The sequence below is a fragment of the Tachyglossus aculeatus genome, chromosome 7 (assembly GCF_015852505.1).
Source record: "Tachyglossus aculeatus isolate mTacAcu1 chromosome 7, mTacAcu1.pri, whole genome shotgun sequence".
Classification (NCBI taxonomy): domain Eukaryota; kingdom Metazoa; phylum Chordata; class Mammalia; order Monotremata; family Tachyglossidae; genus Tachyglossus; species Tachyglossus aculeatus.
The window spans coordinates 54,975,496-54,991,380 of record NC_052072.1 but is presented as its reverse complement, the minus strand read 5'-3'; the positions used below and the strand labels follow the sequence as shown (position 1 = coordinate 54,991,380).

The 15,885-nt window shown below is 42.7% G+C and overlaps 1 non-coding gene across 1 annotated transcript; it reads left to right on the top strand.

Annotated features, from left to right (window-relative positions):
• The first annotated feature begins 3,299 nt into the window (after nt 1-3,299).
• On the top strand, nt 3,300-3,437 carry LOC119931212. Its single transcript, XR_005452067.1, has one exon. It is a non-coding gene; the product is annotated as a small nucleolar RNA SNORA7 (small nucleolar RNA).
• The last annotated feature ends 12,448 nt before the right edge of the window (nt 3,438-15,885 follow it).

The window sequence follows — 15,885 nt, the reverse complement described above, 5'->3', positions numbered from 1 at the left end:
CTGAAACTGGGGACCTGGGAGGCAAGGGTGCCATGCCCAAAAGGACAGTTTCCCCAGGCCTTCTCTCCCCTTTTCTACCTCCACCACCAGCCCTTAATCATCCCACTTTTTCTATCTCTAACTCTGTCTACCTCACAGATGATCTCTCCCCCAGATCCTGCCTCTGGCTTGGATGCCCTCCCTCTTCATAAACCACCTTCAAAGCCTTATTGAAAGCCCGTCTCCTCCAAGAGGCCTTCCCTAAGTCCTCATTTCCTTTTCTCCCACTCCCTTCTTCATCTCTCTGACTTGCTTCCTTTATTCACGCCCCTGAGCCCTACAGCACATATCTGTAGTTTTTTTATATTAATGTCTGTCTCCCTGTCTTGACTGTAAGTTTGTTATGGGCAAAGAATGTGTCTGCTAATTCCGTTGTATTGTACTCTCCTAAATGCTCAGTAAAGTGTTCTGCATGTTGTAAGTACTCAATGAATACTGTTGATTGATCGATTTGGGCTTTGCCTGTGTTATGGGTCACAACTGTTGCAGTTGAAGTAAGGAATACAAAGATTTGGTGGGTTCGGTATGCTGAGATGCTACTGTTACAGATGTGTGAGAAAAAGTTTCAAGAAAGTGGAAAATATTAGTTAAATTTTCAGTGGAATGGATCATGTGCTGAAACATTCCAACACAAACCCCCAGCTGATCACCTCATCACTCATTGCCAGATTTACCTGATTCCACTGTCATGGTTTAATCTGATTAGACATCCTGAATTAGACACCAGTCATGATTTTTGAGGGTCTTTGTGCCACCTGGAAGATCTCCAATATAAGTGTCTTGAGCCCTCAACAAGCTGCCTTGTTAGTGACTGTTTGTGATCCCGTGAACAACAGCAACAAGGAAGAGACAGGCAAAGCCACTGATGGGGTTTACCTGAGACAGGTGATTGTGGGCCTGTGGGGCCAGAGCATGGAGGGAGGCAGGGCTTTCTTTCCCTGTTCTACCTAGTAAGGGGCCTAGACCAATCCATGACTGCTACATAGAGCCACAGCTGCGATGCCTAAAGCAGATAAAAGGTGCTCATTTTGAATTGTGAGGAGGCACACAAAGGGGCATGCAAGCAAAGGAATGGAAAAAGCAGCATAGAGAAGCAAGCATTGAAGCAGGAGAGTAGCACTTGGAAGCAGAAACAAGAAGCATTGACAGAAAGGGTTTCCTTGACCAGCAGACTGGTATTGGACCCTTGATGGAGTGAGTATGTGTATGTATGTGTCATTCCCTTGCATGTTGGTGACTAAGTAAAAAAACTTTCCACAGTAACCTTGGTGATCAGAGGTGTGGTTTGACTTCAATGAGGTGTCACCAAGGCTCCCCAGGTCCAGGAAGGTCCTAGTTGGTATGAGCTGGAGGCTCATGACAATAAGCAGCATGGCCTAGTGGAAAGAGCATGGGCAAGAGGACCTGGGTTCTAATCTTGGATCTGCCAATTGCTTCCTGTGTGACCTGGGGCAAGTTATTTCTCTGTGCCTCAGTTTCCACATAAGTAAAATGGAGATTAAATAGCTATTCACCCTCCTATTTAAACTGGGAGCCCAAACTGGGAAAGAGACTATGTCCAACCTCATTATTTATTCATTCAGTTGTATTGAGTGTTTACTGTGTGCAGAGCACTGAACTAAGCACTTGGCAAGGTACAATACAACAATAAACAGTGACATTCCCTGCCCACAAATGAGCTTATAGTCTAGAGGATTATCTTGTATCTACCCCAATGCTTGGCTCATAGTAAGTGTTTAACAAATGTAATAATAATAATAACATAAAAATTGTTATTATTAAGGACTAAGGTACTGTTTCAGTTAGAATTACTGCTACAACTACAATTCTGTGTTTTTTTTTTCATGTTGCAAACAAGTATCTATGTCTATCCCCTTGTAAACATATAAGCTCCTTGTAGGAAGGGAGTGTGTTGGGTGCTTCTGTTGTACCTTCCCCAGGCTTTAATGCAATTTATCACTCCCACTTATTGTTCAGTAAATGCCATTACTACTTCACTACTGCTATTCCTACCAATACTTATATGTCTCACCGCTAGAATGTGAACTCCTGGAAAGTAGGGATTTGCTGTCACATTTTGCTTCTAATTCCTCTCAAAATCCACATTTCCCCAATGAAATGTTACATCAATTGCTCTATTAAGACTTTATTTAGAAATTAAAAATCTCCTTAGTGCCACTGAAATTTAAGGTTCAGATAGAAAAAAATGGCTACCATGATTGCTCATTTAAAATTTGCATTTGCTTTCAAATTGTGCTTTGCAGGGCTCTCAGTTTCAGAAATTAAAAAGACAGTGAAAACTTCTGTGATCACTTATTTGACTCTAGGGTGCTTTCAGAATTGGTGGCTCAACAGGTAGGTTTAGGAGGTGTTTTGTCCTTATTGTCTCCTCCTCTAGACTGTGAGCTTGTTGTGGGAAGGGAATGTGTCTGTCATAGTGTACTCTCCCAAGTGCTTAGTACAGTGCTTTGCACACATTAAACGCTCAGTAAATATGATTGATTGCATGAATGAATTGGTAGAGGTGGATTGTGGGGTGCTGGGATGGACTGTGGACTGAGAGAAGCATTGTGGAGAGTCTCTGCTACTCTTTGTCTTTTATGGTATTTAAGTCCTCATTATGTGCCAGGCACTATACTAAGCCATGGGGTAGATACAAGATAATCAGGTTGGACATAGTTCCTGTGCCACATGAGCCTCACAGTCTCCCTGCATTTTACAAATAAGGAAACTGGGGCCTAGAGAAGTTGTCAATTGCCCAAGGTCACACAGCAGACAAGAGGAAGAGTCAGGATTAGACTCTGGGTCCTTCTGACACCCAGGCTCTGGGTTCTTTTCACTAGGCCACGTTGCTCCCTCAAGAAGAAAGACTTCTTCCTAAGGGCAGGTTTCGAACAGACCAAAGGGGGCAATCACTTTGAAGTATTTTTAATCTTAGAGCATAAATAAAGCCATTACTGAGTGAAAGCCATGGACTCTGGATCAGGACTCTGTTTCTGACAGGAACACCAGGATACTTGAGGGAACTGGGAAGCAGTTTCTTGGGAAGGAGCTTGGCCTAGTGGAAAGCACAAGCCTGGCAGTTGGAGGACCTGGGTTCTAACCTCACTCCACCACTTGCCTGCTGCGTGGCCTTGGGAAAGTCCCTTAACTTCTCTGCATCTTGGTTACCTCACCTATAAAATGGGGATTAACGGTGTGAGCCCCATTTGGGAACTGGACTGTTTTCAAACTTATTGTCTTGTATCTACCCCAGTGTTCCCCTGTCAGGATCGCACCTGGAAAGTTTCCAGTACTCTACTAGTCTCGGCTGCAGGAGGGAAAGTCAAGCAGAGGCCTACCCATTCCATTCTTAGCTTGGCCAGTGGATAGTGAATGGAAAGCAATCTGCTACAAGTCAAAACTCACCTGTGCTGGGCAGCAGTGGCATGGGAGCAAGTTGAGGGTGGAGACTCAAGTTTACTGCAAGGAAGAAGGCAGTGGTAAACCACTTTTTACCAAGAAAACTCTATGGATTGCAGATGGAGGTGGGGTATTCTGGGAGAGATGTGTCCATGTAGTTGCTATGGTCAGCAATGACTCAACAGCCTAAGACAAGATGTGTTCCCAGTGCTTAGTACAGTGCCTGACACATAGTAAATGTTTAAAAGATACAAACCCCCCTGCTCCCCAAACCGGGTGATGGTTGCTTTCCTAGACTCCCAGCCTTGTGGCTAAAGATTGGCCACTTTACACTCCTAGCCTTCTACATACTTGCCCTCTGGTAGCCCACTCTGCCCCTCTGTTTCCTTCTTGAACTTCCTCTCATCTTCAGCTTCTTGCTCTGGAGATAGGTCCAGTGGTAACCTGAACTCATTCACCTCTATTCCATGGGCAACCACTAAGGGTGCATATCCTGGGAAAATGATTGTAAAAATGAGAACCTTTCAAAGGAAATGCTGATTTTGGCTTCGGGAAAAGTCATGAGTCATCCTAGCCAAGGGTGGAGTACTGCATGACTGTTAGTTGTTAAGAAAAAAACCCAAAAGTACATTCCCACAAAATGAATTATTCCAAGTCCCTGGGTCGTTCTTTTCCTATTTAAACTTGATATAGACCCACGTCTGGACTTCCCTACAATTGCAAAGAAAAACCCACACACTTGGAGGAGTCTGATTTTGGCTTAGGGTTGTTACAAACTACATCGACTAAGCGACTGAAGTTGAACGCATGTGTAATGGAAGAAGCTTTATGAAGGTTTGGAGATTATCTGGCAGTTGGACTAATGAAACATAAATGTAGATGTTGGCAAAGACTTTGACACATTTTCCATATAGCTAGACTACCATTTCTGGCCTTCATCTGTGGCTGAGAACTCTGCTCATCAGCTAGCTTCATATTAAGGTGTGAACATTTGTGAGATGAACCAATGGAAGAAGAGAATTACAAAGAGGACCTGGGTTTTGGTCCGTGGTCTGTGGGCATTGGTGAGTCACATCCTCTGAACCCTTCTCTGCATCTGGCACTATTTTAGCTTCACTGGCTAAGGAGCAAGGGGAAGGCCAATTCTAAAGCTCAAACAAACCTTCTCAGATGTATGAGAAACAGCATGGTGTAGTGGATAAAGCACAGGCCTGTAAGTCAGGAGGTATGGTGCTAATCTTGGCTCTGCCACTTGTCTGCTCTGTGACCTTGGGCAAGTCACTTCACTTCTCTGGGCCTCAGTTCCCTCATCCGCAAAATGGGGATTGAGACTGTGAGAACAATGTGGGACAGGGACTGTGTCCAACCTGATTACCTTGTGCTTAGAACAGTGCTTGGCACATAGTAAGCACTTAACAAATAGTATTATTATTATATGTGAAGCTTCTAAAAGCTTCTCAGAGATATTGTTAATAGACCTCAGAATCAAAATCATTTTGTACTTTGGGATGGTTGTTGTCTGTGGAAAGCATGATGACAATCATTATTTATTGAGCCCTTACTTTGTGCTGAGCACTGTAATAAGTGCTTGGGAGAGTAAATACGACAGAGTTGGTAGGCATGATCCTTGCCCACAGTGAGCTTAGAGTCTAGAGGCATAATGGCCATCTTATCATATTTAGGTGTTATAATAGACTTCTTCATGGCTCATCAATAAGATGCTAATCATTTCCTTTGCCACCTTCTGTATTTTATAATCCTTAGCAAGAACATTGATGTTGGACACACCATTGATTTGAAAGGACAGGCACCCAGTATACAAACCTGGAATTGTAGTACATGGCACTACCTTTATACTGTAAGCTCATTATGGGCAGGGAGTATGTCTGTTAATTCTGCGGTTCTGTGCACTCCCAAGTACTTAATACAGTGCTGGGCACATTAAGAGCTCAATAAATATTATTGGTTGATTGATGGCAGTAACCCACTGGGCCTTTCTACTGTGGGAAACCAGCAAGGTCCAGCAATTGTTGCATTGAATTTGAATGTAGTATCAATAATTGTGGTATTAAGCCTTTCCTATGTGCCAGGTACTGTACTAAGCATTGGGATGGATACAGGAAAATCGGGTTGGACACAATCCCTGTCCCACATGGAGCTCACAGTTTCAATCTCCGTTTTATGGAGCTCACAGTCTCAATCTCCATTTTACGAGGTAACTGAGGCACTGGCAAGTGAAGTGATTTGCCCAGGGTCACACAGCAAACAAGTGAGAGAGCTGGGATTAGAGCCTATGACCTTCTGACTCCAAGGCCCATGCTCTATCTGCTCCATCATGCTACTGATTAGGAAACACTATTTGATGATGATAATAATAATAGTGGTATTTAAGTGCTTACTATATGCCAAGCACTGTTCTAAGTGCTGGGGTAGATACAAGGTAATCAGGTTATCCCACGTGGGGCTTAGTCTTAATCCCCATTTTACAGGTGAGGTAACTGAGGCACAGTGAAGTGACTTGCCCAAGATCATACAGCAGACAAGTGGTGCAGCTGGGATTAGAACCCACGACCTCTGATTCCCAAGCCTGTGCTTTTGCCATGAAGCCACACTGCTTGATGATGATGGCTGAGTGACCAGTAGGTTGTTCCAGGACTAAAATATTCCACTGAATGGAAGGCATGGAAACAATCAAAGAATGGTCAGTTTCTGGCTATGAGCATCATTTTTAATTTCCTAAGTGATGTGTACTTGAAGTCAGTAAAGAAAAAATAAAATATGGGAGCCCCTCTAGACTGAAAGCTCCTGCTAAACTGAAAGCTCATTATGGGCAGGGAATGTGTCTATCAACTCTGTGGTATTGTACTCTTCCAAGCACTAAGTACAGTGCTCTGCACACAGAAAGTGCTCAATAAATACGATTGATTAAAATGACTAATAATATTCAAGTAAACCTAGAATTCACAGATGGTATACAAAGATTGTATGTAAATGACTTTAAATAATTACCAGCAATTAAACCACGCACATTTCCATTGGGTGTACACATAGAGATTAAAAAAGATGTACAAAAGGGTATTTCTGTCCTCCTCCACACCCCAGCACCTCAGCTCCCATGACCTTTCTGCCTTTCAGCATATAATAATAACAATAGTTATTATGGTGCTTGTTAAGCACTAAACATTGTTCTAAGTGCTGAAGTAGATACAAGGTAAACAGTTTTGACACAGTCTTTGTGCCACATGGGGCTCACCATCTTACTCCCATTTGTACAGATGAAATAACTGAGGCCCAGAGAAGTTAAGTGACTTGCCCAAGGTCACATAGCAGACACATGGCAGAGCTAGGATTAGAACCCAGATCCTTCTGACTCCAGGCCTGTGCTTTATCCACGAAGACATGCTGCTTCTCCTGGAGTGGAGCATATACACTCCACCTTCCTCCATCACCCTTGACAGGATAAATTCCCCTACTTGAAATTTGCCTATTGGCTTTTGTCACTCTTGCAAAACCTGGGCTGTCAGTGCCATGAGGGATAGTTTGAACACCAAGTTGCCATGCCGACAGCACACACCCACATCTGTAGGGAACTGATAACTGCAATCATATTGTGAGTATTCCAAGAAAAAGGGTCTATAGTCTCATTACTCGTTGGAAGAAGCTGAAGAGTTGAGAGCAGTCTAGTGAGTAGACATCCTCAAAGAAAATCTTCAGAAAAAAAAATTGAAGGGATTTGTTCCTGGAAGGAATGAAACCACCGGAAATGACAGTGATCCAAAATCTGTTGCTTGGTTAATTTATACTAGAAACTAATCAGTTACAGAAAAAAAATCTGGAAAAAATATCTACTTCTTTGAACTATTCCTTTAATACTCACAGATGTTCATTCCACTTTGGGAAAATACACTCTGGGCTCTACTGCTTACTATTTTGTGTTTATCAGTTGCCAAGGTAGTAGTGTATACAATTTCTTTCACAACCGTTACAGAGTGCTTTCTACAGTGCAAGTTGGGATGAATGATGTATAAAAATTGGGTGACTAAGCTGGAGACATTCTGTCATTTTGACAGACTGTTTCCTCTGAAGCCTCCTTCAATCCATAAAAAAGACCACTGGTTTTTAAAAAAGCCTCATTTCAGCATTGGACTAATTTTTAAAAGAAATGTCATTTCTAATATATCCCAGGTGTTTTATTCATCTGAAGAGTAAACCTATATTCTACGAATACTGTGGAAATGGTGAGTGAGACAGAATTTCTTCAGGCCGCCAGCAAGGGCAAAGAAACTGAGGGTGACCAATTAGTCAGCTTTGTATTTATGCTGTGTCTTGTCTTACGTTGTCAAGTTGTCTCCGACCCATAGTGACTCCATGGCTACATCTCTCCCAGAACACCCCACCTCCCTCTGCAATAGTCTAATAGTGTATTCATAGAATTTTTGTGGTAAAAATACAGAAGTGGTTTACAATTGCCTTCTTCCGTGCAGTAAAATTGCATCTCCACCCTCCACTCTCTCCCATGCTGCTGCTGCCGAGCATAGATGAACTTGTAGTAGATTGCCTTCCACTTGCTAGCCACTGCCCAAGCTAGGAATGGAATGAGTATAATAATAATAATAATAATAATAATAATGGCATTTATTAAGCACTCACTATGTGCAAAGCACTGTTCTAAGCGCTGGGGATGTTACATGGTGATCAGGTTATCCCACGTGGGGCTCACAGTCTCAGAGGCAGTATGCCTCTGCTTGAGTCTCCCTACCGTAGCCAAACCTGGTAGAGTACTGGAAACTATCCAGGTGTGATCCTGAGAGGGGATTTACACTGACATAACTTATTTATTTAAGGAGGCTTGTTCCCTTTGCATATTAGAACATATCCTGTAAATTTCCTGAAACAATTATCTGGGAATCAGCAGCTTCTATTTTATTCTGTAAATATACACATCAAAGTTGAGTTCACCCAGTTCTCTCTAACATGTGAATCCTTTCTGAAACTTAGACATAACACAATGGAAGGATTAGGGTACATTTTTCATCACACTAGTCTGTTCTGGTGTGATATGATCCACAAGTTTGGTGCAAGTAGGTTCCATGTAGGAAGAAACAAATGGGTGTGTGTCTGTGTCATTCAAGACATAAAACTTCTGCTATGTTCATTAGCCTCTGCCTTTTTTAAGGTATTTGTTAAAGCACTTACTATGTGTCAAACACTGTTCTAAGTGCTGCAGGAGATACAAGTTAAGTTGGACACAGTCCCTGTCCCACTTGGGCCTCACAGTTCAGGAGGGAGAACAGGCACAGAAGTTAAGTGACTTGCCCAAGGTTATATAGCAGGCATTGGGCTGAGCCAGGATTAGAACCCAGGTCCTCTGACTCTCAGGCCCATTGTTCTTTCCACTGGGCTATTCTTCTTCTCCGCCTCGTATTGTACTTGACCATACCTCACAGTATTTAATGAAGTAAAATGATAGTGAATGGCAAAGGTAAAGAGAATTTCACTAATGGCCTAAAATAATATTGGAATGATAATAATGTATATAGGAAAAATAGCTGTGATGGTGTTTTCAAACCAGCTACCTCCAGGCAATTGATTCAAACGGGATCAATGGTTACTATAGTTCAACCTTCCAAAAATGTGCAGTTTTTCAAGAACATAATTTCCACATAAAATTGTACTCCTTGCATATTATGATTGGCCTCAAGATAGAAAATGGTATGTCTCTGCAGAACTCAAAATGCTTTGCATCTGTTTCTTCTCAAACCACACCTAAAAGCATATAAAGGGTCCTGCACACCCCCTATTTTACAGGTGAGGAAATAAAAGCACTTAGTACAGAGCTTAGCACCCAGTAAGCACTATTAAATATGATTGAATGAATGAAAGCACAGAGATAGTACTGGACTTGTCCACAGTCACAGAACAAGTAAATGTTTGAGCTAGAAATGAAAACCAACTTTCCCCTTTCTCACTGGTGGTGGTCTCTAACTCCAAGGCTGGGCTAGCTGTCCAACCATGCACAAGTCATAGTTTCCCATAGATCTGCCCTTTGAAAGGATATTTTTTGTTGAGGACTTGGGCTAATGATGGCTTCCGATTGATTTGTGATCATCTTTTTCCTTTAAAAATGAGATTCACCACCTTTATATGTTCTGCTGCTCAACAGCATCTGATCTCTTAAGCTTGAGAAATTAATTCATTCAATCGTATTTGAGTGCTTTCTGTGTGCAGAGTACTGTACTAAGTGCTTGGAAAGTACAATACAGCAGTAAAGAGAGACAATCCCTGCCCACAGTAGCTGCAAGTATTCCTCTTGGGGCTGCCCAGAGACAGCGGCAGTCCCTGGTTTGGGGACTCTTGACTGTAAGCTCATGGTGGGCTGGGAAAGTGTCAGCTTATTGTTATAGTGTACTCTCCCAAACACATAATACAATGCTTTGCACACAGTAAGCATTCAATGAATGCACACCCTGCATTCCTGGACTCACTGGTTCAGACTGATACCTTGGCTCTGGCGATGTTATACTCTATCAACTGGGAGTCTGTTGGGTCAGGGGTGGCTGAGGAAAAAGAGATCAAATAACACCTTTGGAGATGGGGTTGTATTTTGTAGGTTATTTAAAGCACTGTGGCCTAGTGGAAAGAACATTCTCCTGGGAGTCAGAAGACCTGGGTTCTAATCCTGGCTCTGCCACAAGTCTCCTAGGTGACCTTGGCCAAGTCACTTGACTTCTCTATGGCTCAGGTAACTCATCTGTGAAATGGGGATTGAGACTGTGAGCCCCACACGTTGTCCAAACTGATTAGCTTGTACTTAATATATATTAATGTCTGTCTGCCCCTCTAGACTGTAGGCTCATTCTGAGCAGGGAATGTGTCTGTTTATTGTTATATTGTGCTTTTCCAGGCACTTAGTACAGTGCTCTGCACATAGTAAGCACTCAAGAAATACCATTGATTGAATAATTAATAGCTCTTTGCAGGGCAGGTGTTTAAAAAAGGAGGTTGGGTATGGTGAGTAGCTATAAAAAAAATAGGTGGCTTCCATTCATGTACAACATCGGATGGAATAGAGGAGGGGAGAGGGTGGTAGGGGACAGCATATCAACTCCAGTGCTGCCACACTCCCTCTGATGGTGCTCATATGTGGTGGCCATCTTGGGAAGGTCTGGTTCAATCAATCAATCAATCGTATTTATTGAGCACTTACTGTGTGCAGAGCACTGTACTAAGCGCTTGGGAAGTACAAGTTGGCAACATATAGAGACAGTCCTTACCCAACAGTGGGCTCACAGTCTAAAAGGGGGATACAGAGAACAAAACCAAACATACTAACAAAATAAAATAAATAGAATAGATATGTACAAGTAAAATAAGGGCCATCGTAGAATGCATGGTCTAGTGGATAAAGTATGGCCCTGGGAGTCAGAAGGACCTGGGCTCCAATCCCAGCCCTTCCATGTGTCTGTTGTGTGACCTTGGGAAAGTCCACTTCACTCCTCTGGACTTTAGTTACTTCATATTTAAAATGGGGATTAAGACTTTGGGCCTTATGTGGGACATGGACTGTGTCCAATCTGATTAGTTTGTATTTCCACCAGCATTTAGAACAGTGCCTAGCACTTGGTACGCACTTAACAAATTCCATCAAAATATGTGCCAAGTGCCAGTCATTCTGCGAAAGTCTAGTACAGACTGCCCCAAGGGATGCCATTTTAGCAGAGGATGGTGCAAGTGCCATCTTAGAATGTTCCAAGTGGTGGCCATTTTGGGGGAGTCAGGCATGCTACCACCCCTCCTCTGCCACAACTTACCACCAAACAATTGCTTGGCTACTATTCAAAGATGGAACTGCATCTGCAACTGTAAATCAGGTTAGATACAGTCCCTGTCCCAAGGTGGGCTCACAGTCTTGATCCCCAATTTACAGATGAGGTAACAAAGGCACAGAGAAGTGAAGTGACTTGCCATGCTGCTAAAGAATCATTGCATGCCTTGAGTTTTCCTGAGGAAAGCAATGTTAGCTATCTTCTCATCTAAAATTCCCAAAGCTGGACAGAGGTGGATAGAAAAGCAGCATAGCCTAATGGATAGAGCAGGGCTTAGGAGTCAGAAGGACCTGCGTTCTAAATCCAGCTCTGCCACTTGTCTGCTGTGTTACCTTGGACAAGTCATTTAACTTCTCAGAGCCTCAGTTATCTCATCTGTAAAATGGGGATTAAGATTGAGAGCCCCTTGTAGGATGTGCACTGTGTCCAACCTGTTTAGCTTATTTCTACCCCAGTGCTTAGTAAAGTGCCTGGCACATAGTAAGCACTTAACAAATACCATAAAAATATGCAGAAACCAACAATGGAAACTGGTTCATCAGGATATTCCCAGGACTGAGATTATATGGAAGATTTATTTTTATTAGTGGGGCTGTTCCCATCATCTTTTCCCGATTGGGTTTGTTGGAATCTATGTAAAATCTGCTTTCAGTCACTTAATCCTAACAGGTGCTCAGGAATCCCAAAGTTCTAGTGAGTAAGCTCCTCGTGGGCAGGGAATAAGAAGAAGTGTGGCTTAGGAAGTGATGTGGCCTAAAGGAAAGAGCACAGCACTGGGAGTCAGAAGACCTGGGTTCTAATTCTGCCTCTGCCACTTATTGGCTGTGTCCTTGGGCAAGTCAGTTAACTTCTCTGCGCTTGTTACCTCATTTGTAAAATGGAGGTTCAATGCCTATTTTCCTGCCTTCTTAGACTGTGAGCCCCATGTGGGACCTGATTATCTCTTATCTATCTCAGTGCTTAGTACAGTGCTTTACACATAGTGAATGCTTAAAAAATCCACAATTATTTTCATTATTATTATGAATGATAATAGTGATAATAATCTCCCAAGAGCTTTGTAAAGTGCTCAGCACACAATAAGTGCTCAATAAAATCTATTGATTGAGTGGATTGCAACTCTATGGATTTGCAACAGGAAGCTCATTATGGGCAGGGAACTTGTCTGCTAAATCTGTTGTACTGTACTCTCAGGCAGTTAATACAATGCTCTGCACATAGTAAATACCATTGATGGGTTACTTGATTTGAAAGGAACATGGGTCCTCAAAATAAATCCACTCTAAAAAATCTCCTGTTCTTCAGGTTTACAGGCAATGTTATTGACGGTGAGATTGTATGGGTGGATGGGAGCTGTTGAGAGTGGGCTGATGTGTGATTGATAATGCGTCCACTGTGCTGCGTCATTCAGTTGCTAGGCTGAGTGCCTGCCTGACCCTGTCTTCAACGTTCCCTAAGGCTCAAAACTGAAATGCAATTTGAGTACATGGCAAGCAGAGAAACTATTTCCTTCTCCTCCTCCAGTCCCTTTTCCTATTTCCTGCTCAATAATACATTCCTTCAATGTCCAGTAATCTTCCCTTAGCCTTTGTCTATTTCCTTTCTTTCAGCCTTCTGTGGAAATAGAAAACAGTTGGCTAGATTCTTTCAAAGTGCTGAAGTTCATTTTGATGTCTCTTCTCCATCTCCTCTCACCAGGTAGTGATTAAGTGTCCATGTAAGAATTCACATCCATGGCTATTCACATCCATGAAGATTATTTGGAAAATAATAATATTAATTGAGGTATTTAAGCCCTTACTAGGGGCCAAGAACTGTACCTACTACTGCAATAGATACAAGATAATCATGTTGGACACAATCCCTGTTCCAAATGAGGCTCACAGCCTAAGTAAGAGGGAGAAGAGGTATTGAATCTCCATTTTACGGATGAGGAAACTGAAGCATAAAGAAATTAAGTGACCTAACCAAGCTCACAAAGCAGGCCAGCGGCTGAATGGGATTCGAACCTAGTGCTCTTTCCCCTAGGCCTGGCTGTTTCTACCTTGTCTGGAGGTGGGAGATTTCACACATGGATTCCTAACCCTCTCCTGTACTTCAGTGCTTTATTGAAAGTACATCTCCTTCAAGAGGCCTTTCCTGACTAAGCCCTCCTTTCCTCTTCTCCCATTCCCTTCTGCATCACCCTATCTTGCTCCCTTTATTCATCCCCCACAGGACTTATGCACATATCTGTAATTTTATTTATTTGTATTAATGTCTGTCTCCCCCTTTAGACTGAAAGCTCATTTTGGTCAGGGAATTTGTCTGTTTATTACTGTACTCTCCCAAGCACTTAGTACAGTGCTATACCCACAGTAAGCACTCAGTAAACATGATTGACTGACTGACCAAATACCTGGACCTAGAAATCATCCTGGTCCCAGATCAGCGGGGGATTCCGGCACTCTAAGTCTTGATCCATCAACTAATGCTAACCCAGAAACCAAGCTGATCGGGGCCCACACATGATGAAACCAGAAGAGCATCCAGGGATGTCCAGACAAATCCTTTCACTTCTCCATTCATCTTCCTGATCTCCCTGCCCTCTGTTGTTTGCAAGATTCCAGCCAGAGACCTCATGGACTGACTACTGACGAATACACTTAACCTTGCCCTCTCGGGATTCCAACGTGACTTCAGACCCCAGCAGGACGTAGCAGGCATGATCTCTACTGAATTGGAGAAACAGGGAGAAATGCCGGGAGCAATATCAAAGCTCCTAATCAGGTCTGCTGACCTTGTATAAGCATCTCACAGCATCAGGACATTAGAGTTCCAGAAACTGTTGCACAAGTTGAGCTGCCCTGATCGTGATTGAGAGCATGTCATTACTTCAAGAAGCTACAGCTAGCCTCATGGGAATTAGAGAGCCATTGTCAAGTATTTTCCCTCTTGCTAAAAGGATAGATCAAGTCTCTGTGACAGGGCCAGCCCTGCTCAGCCTTTTCTGAGCAGCTACACGTGAGGATGCAACAAGAGATCTGATCCAACTCAACTCACTGGGAGCACTAACTAAAGTCACCTATACAACAGCTGATAATGCTTCTGGAAACCTACACCCAAGAAGACCTGCAGGTAATTACAAGCCACAACTCTGGATCAGCATAATTTTGAATTCAATCCATCAATTACTCAATCTTATTTATTGAGTGCTTATCATGTGCAGAACACTGTACTAAGCACTTGAGACAGTACGATGTAACAATAGAACAGACAAATTCTAGATTACAGTCTAGAGGGGGAGACAGAATTAATATGAATAAGTATGGAAATGTACATAAGCGCTGTAGGGATAGGGGTTGGGGGGCTGAATAAAGAGGGCAAATCAGGGTGAAGCAGAAAGAAGTGGGAGAAAAGGAAATAGAGGGCTTAACCAGGGTTGTCCTCTCAGAAGAGATGTGTCTTCAATAAGGCTTTGAAGTTGAGTTGGGGTGAGTATTTGTCTGTCGGATATGAAAAGGGAGGGTGTTCCAGTAAGCACTGCTTAAATGCCATTATTATTATTATTATTTTTATTATTATGTGAGCAAGAAGTCATTGGCAAGAGATGAGATTGAGGTACAGTGAGTGGGTTGGGATTAGGGGAGTGAAGTGTTGGGGCTGGGTTAAAATAGAAAAGTGGTGAGATAGAAGTGGGTGAGGTGATTGAGTGCTTAAAGGTGATTGAATTCTTTGAATTGACAAGTAGTCTGAAAAGGAATGAGATTTTTGCACCTGCCTACATCTGGCCAACCTTATACGCCATCTTGGATCAATTTATTGAGCATTTACTATGTGCAGAGCACTATACTAAGTGCTTGGAAGAGTGCAGCATCACAATATAACAGACATATTCCCTCCCCACAGTGAGTTTACAGAATCAATGTCAGAGCTAACGGTTTTCACTGAATTCGGTTAGCTAGGCATTTAGGCACTTAATTCAGCTCCTCACACAGTAAGTACTCAATAAATACCACTGATTGAGTGGTGATGTTTCTCATCAGACATCACTTCTGGTTCATGTAGGGGCACATAAAGGTCAAAGTGTGAGGTGCACGAATTCAGGACAAGCACATGAAGGTTAGCATTGGATGAAACCACCTTTCATTAAGCACATCTCCCACTTTCTGCAGCAAGGCATTTATTCCAGGGGTCCCATAAATCCAGACACATCATTCCCACACAAAGGCTTTTCCTTGTGCTGAAATGCTTGTTGTTTGCACCACTGGGCACTGCTTTCCATTTTGCCTCCTTGTCTCACAATCTTGACTAAGCTTCTGCTCAAACACAGCAGGTCCTTGCTTGATTTCAAGCCTGCTGGTCGACGTGCAGCCTTGGATTTCTAGTTTTCAGTTGAGATGTGGCATTTTCTGAGACTTTGTTTTAGTGTATCATTAAAACGCTTTCCCTGTACTCCTTGATTTCAATTTCCCAATTTTAGCTCTCCATACAACAGCTGTTTGGCTATCCTGCTGCCATCAATTCTCCTCACGTGTTCCGCCAGCACAGCTGTGTTGAGGTGACTGCTAGGAGACTAGCTTTGTTGTTTGTGATCTTGCCTTGTAATCTGATGTTGAGTACAGCCCGCATGTGATAA